Source organism: Tachysurus vachellii, chromosome 12, assembly GCF_030014155.1.
Source record: "Tachysurus vachellii isolate PV-2020 chromosome 12, HZAU_Pvac_v1, whole genome shotgun sequence".
Taxonomy (NCBI): Eukaryota; Metazoa; Chordata; class Actinopteri; order Siluriformes; family Bagridae; genus Tachysurus; species Tachysurus vachellii.
The window spans coordinates 2,114,486-2,121,985 of record NC_083471.1 but is presented as its reverse complement, the minus strand read 5'-3'; the positions used below and the strand labels follow the sequence as shown (position 1 = coordinate 2,121,985).

Genomic DNA, 7,500 nt, shown 5'->3' with positions numbered 1-7,500 from the left:
TCTTCTTTGGCCACCACCATCTTTGGAATTATGTTGATTCATTCCTCCATCTATCCATCCATCAGTTAAATACTGTTAGCTCTTCTTTTCTCTTCTCTTCTCTTCTCTTCTCTTCTCTTCTCTTCTCTTCTCTTCTCTTCTCTTCTCTTCTCTTCTCTCCACTCCTCTTCTCTTCTCTTCTCTTCTCTTCTCTTCTCTTCTCTTCTCTTCTCTTCTCTTCTCTTCTCTTCTCTTCTCTTCTACCCTCCACTATTTTTTCCATCTATAATGAACAGTATTCAAACATCCATCCACCCTATCTTTTTTCATTATCATCAAATGTTCATCCATCCATCCATCCATCCATCCATCCATCCATCCATCCATCCATCCATCCATCCATCCATCCATCTATCCTTTCTATTTTTGTTTGTTTCTATTGTTTATTGTTTATTGTCTATCTATCTATCTATCTATCTATCTATCTATCTATCTATCTATCTATCTATCTATCTATCTATCTATCTATCTATCTATCTATCTACACTTAAGACACTTTTGGACCTTCATAAATGTTCAGAAGTGTAAAATCTTGCTCTTTATTTCAGTTCTCACTTTCACACGAGCCGTCAGAAGAGTCTGTGGTGTTCGATCCGAGTCGATTCTTTATTAGTAACAGCGTTGAACACATCAGTTAGAAGATGGAAGCTGAATGTGTGCGGAACGAGTGAGAGCTTTTATAACCCTGAGCTCAGCTGGAAAAAGTGACCACACAGAACGAGGACAGATTAATATTCGTTATTTCTAACATTTAATAACTAACATGTCACGATTGCTCAGGTTTAGAGTTCATGAGCATTTAGACTGATTTCACATCTCTAATGAATCTTATTTGTCATTGTATTTAACAGACGTTTACACTCAACTGTGCCTCTGTTTACATGTAATAACCTGAAAAATAAAAAATCTGATTGCTCAACAAATCTACAGTGAATCGCCTGAGAGCTGCATCCAAAAAAAACCTTTAAAATGACAAAGTCTCTTTGCTCAGCTGAGACAACAGGAAACGTTTTGCCTTAAATATCAGGAGTGATAGATTTGGTGTACACCGGTTTATCGTCCCTTAAGTGCCGCGTCACGGTGCCGTGAGGTCGCTCCTCAGCACGGACCGAGCAGCTTGTTAAAACCGGAGGACGGACAGACGGATGGAGCAAAACATCAGCAAACGTTGCAGTCTGTTAAATACTTAAAACTAGCAGCTAGATATCACTCGGTCAGCAGAACGTTAATGTTTCTTTGCCCCGGTCTGAATCCTATTGAGAATCTTCACAAAGTGTTAAACTGCTGCCAAAAACGTCTGCTAAAGGAAATAAGGAGTTTTTCTAGAAGTATTGAGACACTGATTGATTATTACGACGATTGAGATATTTTGTAATTGAATAAAGGAAACACTGCTTCAGTAGAGAGTTACGTGATCACGTACGTGAGCGGATATTTAACAGTGGGTTAACAGCTCGGCCTGAGTGAGTGTGTTTACATAGAAAGATCGGGTGGTCGAGGAAAAAGGGGAGGGGGGTAAATACTTATGTACACCTTGAGGCCATTTATCCCCGAGGCACTGAAAGAAACGCAACATCGTAATGTTCAAAGCACTAAGGACATGAGAGAGAGAGAGAGAGAGAGAGAGAGAGAGAGAGAGACAGACAGACAGAGAGAGAGAGATACAGAGAGAGAGATACAGAGAGAGAGATTGAGAGAAAGACAGAGACTTTTAAACACCTTTTATTTCAATATAAGCAAGAAAGCATTTTAAAATATTTGTACAACACTCAGAGTGCTAAATCTTAATGTGTTTGTACAAAAAATATGTAAATGAAGAAAAATGAAGAAAAAATAAAGAAAAAAATAAATATAAAAATCAATAAATGAGGGGGAATGGGGAGAGAGAGAGAGAGAGAGAGAGAGACGAGAGAGAGAGACAGAGAGAGAGAGAGAGAGAGAGAGAGAGAGAGAGAGAGAGAGATAAAAAGACATTTTGTTTCCTTTCTTTTGTTCTTGCTCCATTTTCCGCATCTTCACCTGTTTGTGTCAAACATACGGCCCTGATGAAGCTTCTGATACGATGAAGGTCAATTCTGTAATCACATGATGAGGTGTAATGATGAAAAGCTGCACACCAAACATCCAATCAGCACAGAGCATAACATCAAGAGCTTCAGTTTATGTTCATCAGACATCTGAACAGAGAAAAAACTCTCCAGTGATCTCTGTGAATTTTCACCAGTATGTTGTTGCCAGTTTTAGAATCTCCTGAGACCATAAACACCTGGATGAAGAGAGAGAGAGAGATCCCAGGAGAACAGCCAACTCCTCTCAGTTCAACTCCTCTCAGTTCAACTCCTCTCAGTTCAACTCCTCTCAGTTCAACTCCTCTCAGTTCAACTCCTCTCAGTTCAACTCCTCTCAGTTCAACTCCTCTCAGTTCAACTCCTCTCAGTTCAACTCCTCTCAGTTCAACTTCCCCCAGTTCAACTTCCCCCAGTTCAACTTCCCCCAGTTAAACTCCTCTCAGTTCAACTCCTCTCAATTCAACTCCTCTCAGTTCAACTTCCCCCAGTTCAACTTCCCCCAGTTCAACTCCTCTCAATTCAACTCCTCTCAGTTCAACTCCTCTCAGTTCAACTCCTCTCAGTTCAACTCCTCTCAACCACTCTATTTTATGCAAATGCATCCCAATGAATTTAGTGAATAAAGAGTCAATGCAAAAAACAAGAAATAATGATACATTTATTCATTAAAAATATGAAAATAAGAATTTAAAGATTATAGATAAGTGTGGGAACTACAGGCAGAGTCACGTCTATAAGGTTCTTTATCTATAGAAAGCTGATGGTAACTGTCTTATAGGGAAACTATACGGTGTGTGTGTGTGTGTGTGTTAGAAGTGGATCTAATACTAATGGTGTGTGTAGTGCTGTGTGAAAGCTCTGAACATAGAGTGTGTAAAGCTTTCCGAGAGCAGAGAGACACACACACTCAGAGCCACCGCAGAGACACGGAGAGAGCATGTTTTATAATGAGAGAAAGGGAGAGAACGAGAGAGAGAGAGAGACAGATTGAGAGAGAGAGAGAGAGAGTGAGTAAATCCTTTTTTCCATCATTACCTCGTCCCTGGCCCAGAGATGGCTCCTCTACTGAACCCTTACTGCCTCTTGCCCACTTAATTAGTCTCTGAGCAACTCTCCGTATCACACACACACACACACACACACACACACTTTTTCCTTATCGTGTACACACTCTTGCTCTGTGTGACTCACACAGTCGCCCTGTTCACTTTTTTCCCTCGTCACAGTGATGATTCTAAACCAGATGTACAATATCGTGAAACACAAAAATCCCTGACGTTGTTTATCACGAGCATGAAGACAAAGCCGTAGAAAACTGACCACTCTGTAGAAACCCGACTGCTCTGTAGAAACCCGACCGCTCTGTAGAAACTCGACTGCTCTGTAGAAACTCAACTGCTCTGTAGAAACCTGACCGCTCTGTAGAAACTCGACTGCTCTGTAGAAACTCAACTGCTCTGTAGAAAACTGACCATTCTGTAGAAACCCGAGCGCTCTGAAGAAACCCGAGCGCTCTGTAGAAACTGGACTGCTCTGTAGAAACTCAACTGCTCTGTAGAAACCTGACCGCTCTGAAGAAACCCGACAGCTCTGTAGAAACTCGACTGCTCTGTAGAAAACCGACTGCTCTGTAGAAATCCGACCTCTCTGTAGAAACCCGACTGCTCTGTAGAAACCCGACCTCTCTGTAGAAAACCGACCTCTCTGTAGAAACCCGACCTCTGTAGAAAACCGACCTCTCTGTAGAAATCCGACCTCTCTGTAGAAACCCGACTGCTCTGTAGAAACCCGACCGCACTGAAGAAACCCGATTGCTCTGTAGAAAACCGACCACTCTGTAGAAACCCGACCTCTCTGTAGAAACCCGACCTCTGTAGAAAACCGACCTCTCTGTAGAAACCCGACCTCTCTGTAGAAAACCGACCTCTCTGTAGAAACCCGACCTCTGTAGAAAACCGACCTCTCTGTAGAAACCCGACCTCTCTGTAGAAACCCGACCTCTGTAGAAAACCGACCTCTCTGTAGAAACCCGACTGCTCTGTAGAAAGCCGACTGCTCTGTAGAAAGCCGACAGCTCTGTAGAAAACCGAGTGCATTGTAGAAACCCGACCTCTCTGTAGAAAACCGACCGCTCTGTAGAAAACCGACCACTCTGTAGAAAACCGACCGCACTGTAAAAACCAGACCGCATTGTAAAAACCCGACCGCTCTGTAGAAAGCCGACCGCTCTGTAGAAACCTGACCGCTCGGTAGAAACCCAACCACTCTGTAGAAACCCGACCGCTCTGTAGAAACCCAACCACTCTATAGAAACCCGACCGCTCTGTAGAAAGCCGACCGCTCTGTAGAAAACCGACCGCTCTGTAGAAAACCGACCGCTCTGTAGAAAACCGACCGCTCTGTAGAGTAGTAGTGTGCAGAACCGTGCACTGCGGGTCTAGGACTCACCCTGGTCCAGTCCCTGTCTGTATTTAACGCAGGATGTGTTAAATTAAAATGAATAATTTGATTTGAATACAGATTTTTAAACTCTTGACTGGCATTACATGGATCTCTATCACCACTGTTCAGATGCCAAGTGACCAATACAAACCCAGATACTTCTGTTTCCATCTCATTTTGGAGAAGTTCTTGTAAACCTTTTTGTGTTTTAATGTCGGTGTGTCATATACTGTAGGTTCTACAGAGCCATAAGTATCCTATAGAGTCAATGTAGGAAGAGCAGCGTGGGACCCAAAGGGACCCAATACTTTCCTCTTGATACATTAGAGCGTCGAGTTCTGAATGTGTTGAAGCTGAATAAATATAAAAGTCTTGCCACCTTTCCTGTGTGAATGCACTACACAATATCTATGAGGCCACGTTATCAGCTTGTACCCTACAGTCTGAGCATATAAAGACATGACTTCAACAAGGCGGAGCTTTATAAAGATCGTACGTGAACATCGCCATGTCATACGAACGTCATGTTGAGTATTAAATCTGCAACAAAAAGCAAAACATCACTGTGTCATGTAGTTGTTCTATGCAGTCTGTACAGTCACAAGTTGGTTAGGGGGCCAAGCACCGACAGCGTCTGGGTGATGTGTTGTAACAGTTCTGAACAGTTTCATTTTTCCACATTTAACCAGCCCAAACATCACATGGAGTAAATCAACACATTAGTTTGTAGGTTTGTAAAAATCACATTTTATTTCACCAGGTGGAGAGAAACACGATTGACCAATCAGAAGCCTGGGTTTTTGTCTGATAGCCAGATGACTGCACTCTACAGTCTACAGTCGCTATACTGAGGTGATGACGTGCCAAGGGATTAGAGCAAGAGCAGAAAGGACAAAATGTCATTTCTATCATATAAATAGTATCTAAACTGAGTCGTTTATTATTCATTTTTTATGTTATTATTAACATTAACAAAATGGAACCATGTCAATGGCCGTGTCTCAATGACACAGAGGGTTTGTTATGGTGATGAACCCAAAGTGAAGCCGACATGTTAAAGGGCGCCAATACTTTTATTATTTGTACGATTTGTGGTCCCAACTTTGTCGGGCTACATATAAGAGGTTAACAGTAGTGAGGTGTATATACAGTATATGCATGTTTACATATATATATATATATATGTATACTGACTACAAGATTTAGCTCCGCCCACTTTCACTAAGGTAATAAATCCAAACACTTTTCCTTCTCTCTCTCTCTCTCTCTCTCTCTCTCTCTCTCTCTCTCTCTCTCTCTCTCTCTCTCTCTCTCTCTCTCTCTCTCCCTCTCTCTATCTTCTTTTTCTGTCTGAGAGTGAGGGAGGAGGGAAGGAGGGCAGGTTGAGTTCAGGACTGACAGTCTGACACCAGTCATCCGTCTCCAGAGATTCAATCACGTTAGGCCCAAACTCAACACACACACACACACATACACACACACACACACACACACACTTTATACAGCAAATAATACACACTAAACCCAAGAGATACATACACACATATAACTAGCACAGAGAAACCTCAGTTCCGACAAACACACACACACACACACACACACACACACACACACACACACACGACCCCCAAGATTGATTTTTTTATATACAGCCGTGCCATAATACATAAAATGCTATATGAATTGTCCAGATATGTTTTATTTATTTATTTTTTAAGTTATTTAAATTTAAAATAATGATTAAAAAAAAGAAAAAAATTATTTATTAAAATTCTAATGTAGCTGTCAAGTTACATTAAAATGTTATTAATGATACAGTTTAACAAAGCGAAATAAAATAGACTATAAAATGCACCAGGTTTATTTTTTTAATACGCTGTAACTGGTGATGTGAACAGAGCCGTTAACATCAGGATCTAATATCAGATCAGACTTTACTGATACGCTCATCACCCTCACGGCAAAGAACACAGTGTGAACACAGTAAAAAAGGGTCAGACTCCCCATCTCCACTTCATCTTTATTTGTTTGTATCCTGGTCTAATAAATAAACAAATTAATGAATAAATTTATGAATGTAAACTTTGAGTTTTTGTGTTTTTTTTAAAGCCTTTAAAACCCTAAAGAGAAAGTGTCTTATATCGATGATGTACTGTTTGCAACAGGATGAAGGACCTCGTCATTCTCATGGAACTTTCAGGATTTTTCTGCTTTTCGGTCTTAAACATTTACATTTTATTTCATTCAATATTTTTTTTTACACCTAAATAAATTTGACACAAATAAATAAAGTCTTATCTAAATACTTTTTTCTCCAAAATACAACCCTACATATTAGGTGTTGTAGAGAATCGTGATATGATTTTATCCATATTGTGGCTCAACATAATAATAATAATAATAATAATAATAATAATAATAATAATAATAATAATAATAAACAATATAATGTACATGTAAACATTACATATTCAATATCTATCTATCTATCTATCTATCTATCTATCTATCTATCCAATTCTAGAAAATAAAACAAAAAAATGAATCAGACAAAACATATCGATAAACTGGATTAAAAAAAAAAACAAAACCATATTTTAAACTGAAATGTTTACACATTAAGATGTTTGTTGTTCTCTTGTTACGATCAAATTTGAATACATTTCTACTTGTAAATTGAATTATATTTTACATTTACTTACATATTTCTCTCACATTAAAGAGTTTCTCTATGAAATCCTTCAATAAAAAACTACATTAAAAAAGGCTTTGAAATATCAGATGATCGAAAAAAAAACCTGTTTTGTTGAAAGTTCTTATGATAATATTTGTTTCCTGTAAGAGAAACTTCCAGGACAATCAGGAGAACATCATCAGAAGAACGTTGTTTTCATGGCTGGGTTGGGACACAGGAAAAGCTCCAGCACGCAGTCGAAGTGCGATTAGACGC

The 7,500-nt window shown here is 39.6% G+C and overlaps 1 protein-coding gene across 2 annotated transcripts in view; it reads left to right on the top strand.

Moving 5' to 3' along the window:
• hadhb (hydroxyacyl-CoA dehydrogenase trifunctional multienzyme complex subunit beta) overlaps nt 1–7,500 on the top strand; it is a 21,847-nt gene that overhangs the window by 14,057 nt on the left and 290 nt on the right. Inside the window, exon 17 of one of the 2 annotated variants that reach the window (XM_060883780.1) lies at nt 6,144–6,173. The exons of the other annotated variant lie outside the window; for it this stretch is intronic. The gene's annotated coding sequence lies outside the window, so the exon portion shown is untranslated. Of the gene's footprint in view, nt 1–6,143; nt 6,174–7,500 lie in introns of those variants that run through there. 2 annotated transcript variants of the gene reach the window in all.